The following is a 12,164-nucleotide window of genomic DNA, read 5'->3' on the forward strand; positions in this document are numbered from 1 at the left end:
GGCATAAATTAAATGCCAAGAATTGAAGGGAATTACTACAATGACAGCATGGACTGAGGAGGAATGGGGTCCTGAAAGCTAGAATGTGTGCGTAAGAGAAGGCTCATGAACCTGCAGAGAATGAGTGCCTAAATTTGGATGAGTTTTCCTCCAGATGCGTCATTTGCCCTGTTCCCCCACCCAAGCAAATGTACTCCCCAAGGCTGGGAGAAGGCCTCCCATAAGAGTGCTGTCATGTAGGCCACTACCAAGTGCCCCGGGGACCATTCCCATCCTTCTAGATCAAGAGTGACACTCATATCCCAACAGGCTTCCAAGATTGGAGTCGTCAGTTGTGACCCACGAAGTACTGCACAGGCTTCCAATTTATTCTCCTAAACAGAAAATTGGAAATACATGTAAGAATTCATGTCAAATTATGAGAAAATGGCGAAAAAAGGTATTACTATGTTTAAAGTAACTACTAACGAGTATGCTTCAGGGCTAACAATCAAACCCAACATTCATGACTCCTAGGTAAGGAAGACAACACTGCCTGTCCTCCCAGCTCCGGGAAGATTGGGGACATGGGGTGTTGAAATCAGATTTTCTGTACTCTATGCAGCTGATGAGGGAGTCAGGAGACGTTAGCAGTGGACTCTGCAGACTGGAGGACTGGAAGAAGAAAGGAGGCCCACAGTGAGCGGACTGGGCATGTTTCTGTAGGGCTGCAAGCCTAGGGTGCCCAGAGTGTGAGGGTGGCACTGTCACTTCAGCACACACTGTTCTCCCCTTGTCAACACTGCCCACCTCCAGGACTATCCTGGGAACATCATTTACCACAATGTTGAGAAACAAATTGGTGAAAGGAGCCGATGTGCTTGAAGAGAAACACTGTACCTGTGTGTTTGGCAGGATCTGTGGTTGCTGAGGGTCTAAAATGGAAGGCCAGGAGAATAGTTCCCAGGAGGAGAGGGGAGGTGATTGTGAGGGATCCATGGAGAGCAGAGTCAACATGACAGTAAGAACACCTAGACGTGTGACAGTGTTAAGGTCACTGCATTGTTGCAGAGAGTGAAACGAATAGGAAGCCTGGTCAGGTCCTGTTTGGGCTTGTAAAAAATATCTGGAAGTTGTCAGACTGAAAACCCAATGCCTTGTGTAATTCCTACCTAAGTAAATAAAGGAATTAAAGTTGGAAGCTCGGGAGGAAGGGATGTTGCACATGGGGGGCGGATCCCACCTTTCCCAGTATACTCAGGGTTTGTGTCAAGCTGGCATGGAAGCCAGCACAGATTTTGTAAACTATTTCTGCAAGGATATCCGCCGAGAAGCAGGCTGTGCAGTCTCTGGCTGATGCCAGTGTTGATGCTTGTCATCGGGACCAAGGCTGACTGTTTCTGAATGTCAGCTGACCACCTCCTCACTTGGATTCTAATAGACCCTTGTCTGCACCTGTTTGAATATGCCCAGAGAGGACTCTGGAATGCCTAGCCCCACTGTCAAGCTCTTCTCAAATACCAATGCTTTTTAGAGCTTCCATACGATTTTTCTAAATTCATGCTGATATCTACATCAGTAGCAAAGTTCTGAGTGAAAGACATGTCTTCCTTGAATCATAAACTCAGAGTCATGACTGCTAACCCACCACCAGGCTCCAGAGTGCTCTGAGACCCAGAATTCCCTGAAGAAGGTGGAGCTAAGGCTCCTGGAGAAAGGACAGCAGAACATATAGTGACATCCCCTGTGTTTGCATGCCTGGAAAGTCCCAGTAAAGTTAACGTCCTCACAGATCCTGGCATTTTCTCCTCATCCTCTCTGTCCCTTGCATAATAGGGCGGCACACCAAGGGTTATTAGTGGGACTGGAGATGCAGGCTTTACCATGGGTGACTGTCATCTGTGTTGACAGTTGCTAGAAGTGGAAGAGGACATTGCTGGCGGAGATTAGCAGCATCCCGCACATGGTTAGGAGCATTGAGAGGTTTATGGGAGGTGAGGAGTTGACCATTTGTCCTCCTTCAGTCTGCGTCTGCAGAACCAACAGCAAGAGAGGACTGAAAGCAGATGTGGACCAAGTGGTGTGATGTACAGCTCAGCCTGTGACTTTGGCAGAGTGAAGAAGCTGGTCTGGAAAGCAGAGGTTAGCTGTCAAGCATGAGCCTCCAGTCGGAGGATGTTAATGCTCACAAGTGAGGCTCTCATTGCGGAGGTGAAGCTGCCCACTACCTGCAGCACAGAGGGACAAGGCAGAGGCTGGGCTGTGCAGATGGACTGTCTCCCTGATCTTCTCAAGGAGCGGGCATCAGGGTCTTCCAGGCCCAGTGGTCCTGCAGCAGCATCCAATGGACTGAGCAGGTACCTCCAACCTCACAGGAGCCTGCTGGGTCCCCCAGTGAAGTGTGGGGATGAAAGCAAGGGGATGTGGTTTCACCTAAGCCCTGGCCATTCCTGCCCAGTGCCAGGCAGGTGGGACGGGCTTCTCTCTTTCTGTGCCTCACACCTTCTCACCCTCTTTTGAACTGTGACACAAGAGCCATGCTGGTGTGAGAGTGAGATGCTCCCAGGAGACTCTCCCTTTATTAGGAGAGTGATTGCACGTCTGAGGCCGTGGTGCTTTACCTCCAGGCCACCCTCTGCTTACTTGCAGCAGTAGTCCCGCATCCCACTGCAGAATCCGATGTGTTCGGAGCGTGGAGGACAAACCCAATCATGACATTTTCCTCCTGCCTTGAAGCACTCCAGGAGCCCATTTGTTAGATTCAGACCATTGAAAAGGCTGCCAACTGCAACACCTTCAACACCTGCAAGGAGGGGACAGAGCTTTCCAGACCTGTCATGTTGGCACACTGCTTTAGGACTCTGCTCAACGCGTTACCCATTGCAAGACACAATCTCTCGAAGGGATTTCCTGTTTCTAGGAACTTGCCTAGAACTAAAGCTTTGAAAGAGTGAATGACTACACACCCATTTTCTTGTTGCTTTTTCAATAATCAATTTCTTGGGCTGTACCTGCAATCCCAGTACTCAGGGGCCTGAAGCTGGACGATCCATGCAATTTCGAGACTGCCTGGGCTACAAAGTGAGCCCAAGACCAGCCTGAACTGCATAATGAGACCCTGTCTCAAAAAGACAAAAAATTCTTGGGCTATGCAAATTCCTTTCCTTTTCCTTTTGAAGGTGAGTTAAGGAGGTCCACATATAACAGAGATTTAAGAGTTAGGTTGGACCTCATAGCTCCACTGATCTATGTCTGTAGGACCCACTCACCCAGCATTGTTCTGGGGCTGGAAGAGAGCCTCAGGCCTCGGCAGGAGGGAGCAGAAGTCTCCTCAGGTCTCGGCAGGGACATTAGAGAATTTAAATAGTTCTGTGCCTACCAGTGATATGGGGTCAAAAAATAACACTCTAATAGAGTCAAGCTTGCAGCAGCCACAGCTTCAGTGCAGTCAGGAAGGTCTAGTGCTCACTGCAGAGACTGTTTATCAGGGTGGGGGAGGGGGACACGCCCCAGGGAATTCTTGATTTCACCACAGTTACAATAAGCAGCACCTGTCTATCAAGATCACTAATGAAGGGAAAGGAACAGAATACTACAGATAAACCCCTTTGATGTAAAGGCAAAAATCTTAAATAATTGCTAAACTAAATTGTAAAAACCAGGCTCTGTTTATTTTACAAACCAAATGTAACATATAATATTAGAATATCCAAGAAATTACCTATAAATAGCTAAACTCATATCATTTTTATTTGCAGCAAATACATTATAGCAAATTGATTAACTGATTTAATTAGTTTGAAACTTTTAAAAACATATGACAGAAATCAAGAAACTTTTGTGTATTTGATAAAGAATAACTGCAGAATCTTACAACAAAAGTTGTGTTGCATGATCAAATAAAAGCTTTTCATTTGCTACTGGTGACAAAGCCAAAAGAACAGATTCCACCAATTCCTGGGGACCTTGTGTCTGAGGTAACACACACACACACACACACACACACACCCCTCCAAAAGTATGAGAACTGCATAGGAAGAAATAAAATTGTCACAATTTGCAGGCCTAATGATTATAGCCAAAGCAAAAAGAATTTTGAAAAGTAGTTTGGAAAATATGCTGTGTATGATATCAATACACCAAAAAGAACCCAGAGGAAAACAAAATCGATCAATTTTAAATCAGTACATTAGCAACCATTACAAAATAATAATAAAAGAATCACGTGTAAAAGCGTGAAGTATCCCATGCCCACTTACAAAGCTAAACATACCTGTTCAAGCTAAACACGCTTCTGTCACAAGACATAAAACAATTGGAACAGGAAGACCTGAAGAAGGGACACAGCCACATGCAAGCATCTGAACACAATGTGCCCCGCAGGCCCTGTGATTCCGCTTTCCAGCTCGTAGAAACACAGGCAAAGGAGGCTTTTCTGCTATCTGAATCGCACACACAAAGCAGCCTTGCTGTGCAGTGTGAACTGTGGTGGTGACCAGGTGGGCAGGCAGGAAGTCCTCATCACAAAGGCCTCAGCACGGTGACCCTGGGCAGAGGGAGCTGGGCTGAGAGGCTCCTGGGCTCTGTGGGCAGCTCAGGGCTCTTCCTGGGCCTCCTTGGGGTTCCGGGGGCTCCTTGCACCATGATTGTCTAAGCTGCCTCCCATGCTTTATGAGCTTCCCAAAGGCACACTGTTCTTAGAAAAAGTAAAACCTGAAAGAATTTCCTCTGGGAGGTCATTATCATGTCCCAGAGCTGGGATCTCTCGTGCCCTATGATTCTGGCACTGTCTCCTGCCTGCAAGCGCCCCTTCTGCCCATGGGACCCGAGTGTCCCTGTAACTCACGGCCACATTCTGCTCCTCACCGGGCCTCAGATGCCCTCCCTGCCCTCACGTGGCACTTATTCTCACCCTTGTCTGCACTGAGCTGGAGCCTGCAATAGGTGTTAGGGTTCAGAACCAGAGGAATTTAGAGAGGAGAAGCGGGAAACGTGGGGGCAGGAGTCTGCAGAGCAGGACTGTGGTGGTTTCCACACTGTGCCCAGAGACTCCACAATGCATTAGGCCAGTTACAGCTGGACGGCCGAGACCCTGCCTGGGGATGCAGTGACACCAACCACTCCTCTGCCAGGGGTCACAGCATGTGGTGGTTCTGTGAAAGGCAGCGTGGTCACGGGCTCCCAGGAAAGGAACCAGGATGTGAGTGTCGCTGAATCATCACGGAGAACAGGACAGAGAGGACAGAAGGGATCATAGCGCTGAGCACATGGCAGGCTTGATTTCTATGGCTCCTGAAAAGTCTGCTAAGGAAGAGTTCACAGGGACCCTGGTGTCACCGAGAAGACACATCTAGCACTATGGTCTAGCACAGTTCAGATGCTGGTGCTTCCAGGAAGAGCAACTGAAAGGCCAACCGTGAAGACGATGTCCTAACCCAGAGAGGAAGCTCTGGTCCTGGGAACAAGCAGGGAAGCACAGTGGCTTCAGGTGCCTTCTGGAGAGCAAGGGCAGGAGTGAGTGGGAGGATGTGCGTGTGAGGGCCTTGGTGATGGAGATGGGAACTCAGCTGTCTCAGCTCTGCTTTACTCCACCCTGAGCCATGTGGGCACTGAGTGTGGCCCGGGTGAAGCAGTGATAGGTGTGCCAGGCCCAGCACAGCCACATGTGGAGCATCACAGTGCAGGTGACAGGAGCTGGGGAGCCTGCATGTGCTGCATGGCTGTAGCTCCCTGTGGCTGGGCCGATGTGTTGCCATACATTTTTGTGTTTTCCAGAGCAGATAAAAACCTAAATTTCAGGTGATGAAACTCATTGACGGCATTTTGGAAAGGAAATGAATTTTTAAACCAAGTTCACACACAAATCACCTCCAATCCCCATTCACTACCGCCTGAAACAAGCCTCAGACCTGTTCTGCTCTCTCTCTGGCCCCTCTGGCCCCTCAGCTGCCCCCTGTGCACCTCCCAGGCAGGGACTTCCTGCTGGCTCACCTTCTGCTCTGCTCTGCCCTTAGCCTGGGAGGTCTGGCCCAGGGCCTGGGTGTTGCCAGCCTTCCAGCCTCAGGGCAGTGTCTGCACAGAGCAGATGTGGAGGAAGCCTCATGCTGGCTTGGTGTTCAGAGACACAGGCTACCTGGCCTTATCATCCTGGCTGCAGGCAGTGTCACAGCAAGGCCATTTGCAGGAAGTGAGAAGGGCCGCCCGCTTCCTCTGAGATGGGAGGAAAATGCTCCCCCTGATCATCAGGTTCACCCCCTCCTGCCGGGGGTGCCTGGGCCTTGTTTCTCTGTGGTGACATGGACAGGCAAGCTCTGAGGAGACTGAGGTACAGAGATTCCCTACTGGGGTCAGGGATCTTTGCACCAGCACCACCTTCGAGGCACAGCACCTGGAGCTCCTCACTAAACTCCAGAATGGTCCACTGGACAGGTAGGGGCTGACACAGGGCTGCAGCACTTATCACTTGTCTGCCACTGATGTGTGTAACTGGTTAGCAGGTGATGCAGCTTAAGCACACAAGTCTCATGGCCTCCGGACTCTTGGACTTAAGGGCAAGATGTCCAAAGCTCTCCTCAAACCCAGTGTCCTCAGCTATGGTACAGGTGAGAGACAGTTCTCAAGCTTACCTGGGAGGGTCTGCAGGAAGAAGAGGCAGCCCACGAGTGGCAGCAGGCAGAGAAGCCTCATGGTGACTGGCAGGAGGGCCCAGTGCATGAGAGGATGAGAGAAGACTTTAGGAGTGGAGTCAGAGCTGCCAGAGGCTGCAGTGTGGCTGTATTTATGGAGATGAAGGATTGCACAACCTCAGAGTCAGGGTGAGGGGAGGTATCGTAATCCAGGTGGCTGTTCTAATAAACAGCCCTCATGTCATTTGCTTTGAGTGGTCTCCAAGTCCTGTGGTCACACTGTCCTTGTGTGGTGTGGACTGAGTTTTGATGTCAGCCTGGACATCTGGCCTGCTTACTCTCCAGGTTTAGTGAGCTGAAGGACTCCAGGAAGGCAGCTCCCACAGTGTTCTCTCTTGAGGCAAGTGTTCAGGCAGGCTGCAGGAGGAGGTCTGGAGCTCCAGAAGGACCTGGGTGGTATGGACACCCCTGTTTAACTGAGGCACAGGGCAGCTACAGACTCTGCCCTCTGCTCACCTGAGAGCCTGACAAATGCAGGGGCCGTGCTTCTCCCTCAGGCCAAGGCTGCTTTTCACCTCCTTCCTTCTACAGAACTTTGTCCTTAAGATGCTAGCTCCTGCCTCAGTCATCCAACCAGACATATTTCTCAGTATTTCTGAGCCCTGGGTCCTCAAGAACGAGTCCCCAGCATGCCCAGGAGCTGCACTATCAGCTGTGAGGGGTGTTAACCAGTGTCTGAGGAGCTCCCATGTCCAGCAAGTGTAATTTATATCTTTTCACTGATTTCCACTACCATTTTTAGAGCAGCTTCCTGCCATCTGAATGAAGATTCTAATGCTCACACAGCAGAAGCAGGCTCTTTCCACTTAGGGCAGTGGAGTTCATTAAGCTCACATTAAGGAGCTCAGAGAATCGTTGTTGCTGCCTAAGGACTTGAGGTTCAGCTTCCCGATGTACAGCCTACACTACGGTTCTGGGGAGGAGGCCAAGGAGCTGCAGGCACTGTGCACTGTGCGCCAGACTCAAGAGTCACAGCACTCATCAGCACCACCAGGAGACACAATGACCCTCAGGTATCTCAGGTCTAAAGGGTGGGATGAGAAAGGAGAGAAGGATACAGGAGAGGAGAGGAGAGTAGGGAAGGGAGACGGAGACTGGCAGAGACAGGGAGAGAGAAAAGAGAGAGTGAGGGTCACAAAGAGATAGACACAGAGAGACAGCCATGCCCTGTTCATTTGAACTGAATCGGTACCTCAGCTGCCTCTTCCTGTAGGCCTTGTTCCCTGGAAGGCCAGGAACACACAGGCTCTGCCTCCTGTGAGGTAGAGGTGCCTGCTCAGTCCACTGGATGCTGCTGCAGGACCACTGGGCCTGGAAGACTCTGATGCCCGTCCATCACAAAGATCAGGGAGATGGTCATTCTGCACAGCCCAGCTTCTACCTTGTCTCTCAGCGCAGCAGGTAGTGGGCAGCTTCACCTCGGCAACGAGAGCCTCACATGTGAGCATTAACATCCTCCAACTGGAGACTCACACTTGACACTTAACTTCTGCTTTCCAGACCAGCTTCTTCACTCTGCCAAAATCACAACCCCAGCTGCACATCACACCACTTGGTCCACATCTGCTTTCAGTCCTCTCTTGCTACTGGGTCTGCAGATGCAGCCGGATGGAGGACAACTGGTCAACTCCTCACCTCCCATAAACCTCTCAATGCTCCTAACCGTGTGCCAATGCTGCTAATCTCCACCAGCAATGTCCTCTTCCACTTCTAGCAACTGTCAACACAGATGACAGTCACCCCTGGTAAAGCCTGCATCTCCAGTCCCACTAATAACCCTTAGTGTGCCACCCTATTATGCAAGGGACAGAGAGGATGAGGAGAAAATGCCAGGATCTGTGAGGACGTTAACTTTACTGGGACTCTCCAGGCATGCAAACACAGGGGATGTCATTATATGTTCTGCTGTCCTTTCTCCAGGAGCCTTAGCTCCACCTTCTTCAGGGAATTCCGGGTCTCAGAGCACTCTGGAGCCTGGTGGTGGGTTAGCAGTCATGACTCTGAGTTTATGATTCAAGGAAGACATGTCTTTCACTCAGAACTTTGCTACTGATGTAGATGTCAGCATGAATTTAGAAAAATCCTATGGAAGCTCTAAGAAGCATTGGTATTTGAGAAGAGCTTGACAGTGGGGCTAGGCATTCCAGAGTCCTCTCTGGGCATATTCAAACAGGTGCAGACAAGAGTCTATTAGAATCCAAGTGAGGAGGGGGTCAGCTGACATTCAGAAACAGTCAGCCTTGGTCCCGATGACAAGCATCAAGACTGGCATCAGCCAGAGACTGCACAGCCTGCTTCTCGGCGGATATCCTTGCAGAAATAGTTTACAAAATCTGTGCTGGCTTCCATGCCAGCTTGACACAAACCCGGAGTATACTGGGAAAGGTGGGATCCGCCCCCCATGTGTAACATCCCTTCCTCCCGAGCTTCCAACTTTAATTCCTTTATTTACTTAGGTAGGAATTACACAAGGCATTGGGTTTTCAGTCTGACAACTTCCAGATATTTTTTACAAGCCCAAACAGGAACTGAACAGGCTTCCTATTCGTTTCACTCTCTGCAACAATGCAGTGACCCTAACACTGTCACACGTCTAGGTGTTCTTACTGTCATGTTGACTCTGCTCTCCATGGATCCCTCACAGTCACCTCCCCTCTCCTCCTGGGAACTATTCTCCTGGCCTTCCATTTTAGACCCTCAGCAACCACAGATCCTGCCAAACACACAGGTACAGTGTTTCTCTTCAAGCACATCGGCTCCTTTCACCAATTTGTTTCTCAACATTGTGGTAAACGATGTTCCCAGGATAGTCCTGGAGGTGGGCAGTGTTGACAAGGGGAGAACAGTGTGTGCTGAAGTGACAGTGCCACCCTCACACTCTGGGCACCCTGGGCCTTGCAGCCCTCCAGAAACCTGCCCAGTCCACTCACTGTGGGCCTCCCTTTTTCTTTCAGTCCTCCAGTCTTCAGTGTCCACTGCTAACGTCTCCTGGCTCCCTCATCAGCTGCACAGAATGCAGAAAATCTGATTTCAAGACCCCATGTCCCCAATCTTCCCGGAGCTGGGAGGACAGGCAGTGTTGTCTTCCTTACCTAGGAGTCATGAATGTTGGGTTTAATTGTTAGCCCTGAAGCACACTCATTAGTAGGTACTTTGGACATAGTAAAACCTAGTGGCTTTTCCCCCAGTATATCACAATTTAACATGAATTCTTACATGTATTTCCAAAAGTTTGCTTAGCAAAAAATATTTTGCAGAGCAGTGCGGCACCCCATAGATCACACCTGATCACTCCAACCTTGGGAGCCTGCTGGGACATGAGTGTCACTCTTGATCTAGAAGGATGGGAATGGTCCCCAGGGCACTTGGCAGTGTTCTGCATGTCAGCACTCTTATGGGAGGCCATCACCCAGCCTTGAGAAATACATTTGCTTGGGTGGGGAAACAGGGCAAATGACGCATCTGGAGGAAAACTCATCCGAATTTAGGCACTCATTGTCTGCAGGTTCATAAGCCTTCTCTTATGCACATTATAGATTTCAGAACCCATTCCTTCTCAGTCCATGCCATCATTATGGTAATTCCCTTCAATTCTGGGCATTCGATTTATTGTCAATTTCAGTCAATGATAAGAGTAGATTTCAGAAAATGGGACATTTATACTACAATCAAATGAGCTCTAATTTTGCTATGAACTTTAAAATCTAAAAGATGATGTTCACTGAGAAATCTGTATATAACTGTCTTGGGCTAACATTTAATCCCAAAAGAAAAATTTATGACAGCCAAAAGTGACGTACTATTCCATTCATTTATCAGATCATAATGCAATAAAACTAGATATTAATGAATAAAGACACTACAGAAAATGTGCAAACATGTCAAGATTAAACCAATAATCAGCAGGTCACACAGGAATTCATGGATGAAATGAGACGGTTCCCAGACCAAATGATGATCCCAGCACAACCACCTGAATCTATGGGACACAGAAAAGCAGTGATGAGACGGAAATTTTAGCTGTGAATATCTATGTCAAAAAAACTGAGCAAACCCCAGTAAATAACCAAATGATCAATTTCAAGTTCTTAAAAAAAGATCATTCAAAATTTAAAGCTATTGTAAGAAGGAAATTAGAAAGAGAAAATTTTCTATGAATGAGATCCAGACCAAAGAAAAAAAATCAATAGAAAGAATCATGTCATGTATTGCAGTGTTGGCTGTTCAAAAGCATAAACAAAGCAGACAAAGCCTTAACCAAAATTGAGAAAAGAAGCACACAACCCTCATCTAAATGCAAGTAGAAATGAAACAAAGACCAGATCACAATGGACATCACTGAATTTATTATTAACTACTTCAAAAAGTGAGAGTCCAGTACTTGGAGAATTCAAAAGCAATGAACAGATTCTGAAATACATAAAGAGTTATCAAAACTGAATCAAGAAGACACAAAGTCTGTGATAGTACAGTAACAGGGAGTGAAACTGAGGCAGTAACAGTGAAATGGAAACCTGCCCACTAAGAGAAGTCATGAGTATCGTGAATTCACCACTGACTTCTGCAAGAACTCCTGGGAAGATCTCATGCCAAGAATCCTCAAGCTCTTTAATGACACTGAAGAAAAGTTGTATTCCTAAAGTCATTCTAGAAGGTCACTGTGGTAGTCAGATTTGAAGGAGAACACTTACATATAGGACACAGAACTTATAATATTCTTTTGTGATGGCCACCCAGAGATAAATACAAGAAAGTGCAGGAAATCTGTCCAGAACACTGAAGACCTGGAAAATCCAGCTGAGGGCCTGGATCCCACAGCATATCCTTCATGAGTCCAAATGAGGACCTGGAGCCCATTGCAATGCCTCCCACAAGTTCAACTGGAGGTCCAGAGCCCACCGCAATGACTCATGTGAGTCTGTTTTATGGTTCTTCACTGGGAAGACCCAAAGGTCAGTGGTGGAAGCTAGAAAGTCTATACCAGTGGGTGAAGGGTCTGTGCCAGTAGGTTGTGGGTTCTACACTGGAGCCAAGAAGTGATGCTCAAAATAAGGACCAGGGCTCCCCTGAGAAGTACCACAGCCATCGTCACCAGCAAGGAGGTCCTAAACTCGGCCAATGATGAGAACAGTTGAATTCATAATGGTATGACAAGCTTCTCCTGGAGATTAAACAGCACACCATCTTCCCCTCTGGAGCCAGGAAGCAATGCTCAATGTGAGGACCAAGACTTCCTAAAGTGAACCACAACCACTCTCACTAACAAGGTCCTGAGCTCATCCATTGATAAGGGCTGAGTTCATACCAGGGAAGCCAACAGCGCCAAACAGCCACTGTCAGGAGAACCCACAAGGCTCCTCTCTTTCTTTTCATGTCTGCATTTATGCTGGCAACTTCCCTCAGGTGGGCCATCTACACTCAGCACTATGCTGATTTACTTCTGCTGGTATGAAATTGATCACCAGTCTTCAATCCATAACAGTCACATTCATTATCCTG

The sequence above is a fragment of the Cavia porcellus genome, unplaced genomic scaffold, assembly GCF_034190915.1.
Source record: "Cavia porcellus strain 051 isolate PalLab524CR breed Dunkin Hartley unplaced genomic scaffold, mCavPor4.1 scaffold_24, whole genome shotgun sequence".
Classification (NCBI taxonomy): Eukaryota; Metazoa; Chordata; class Mammalia; order Rodentia; family Caviidae; genus Cavia; species Cavia porcellus.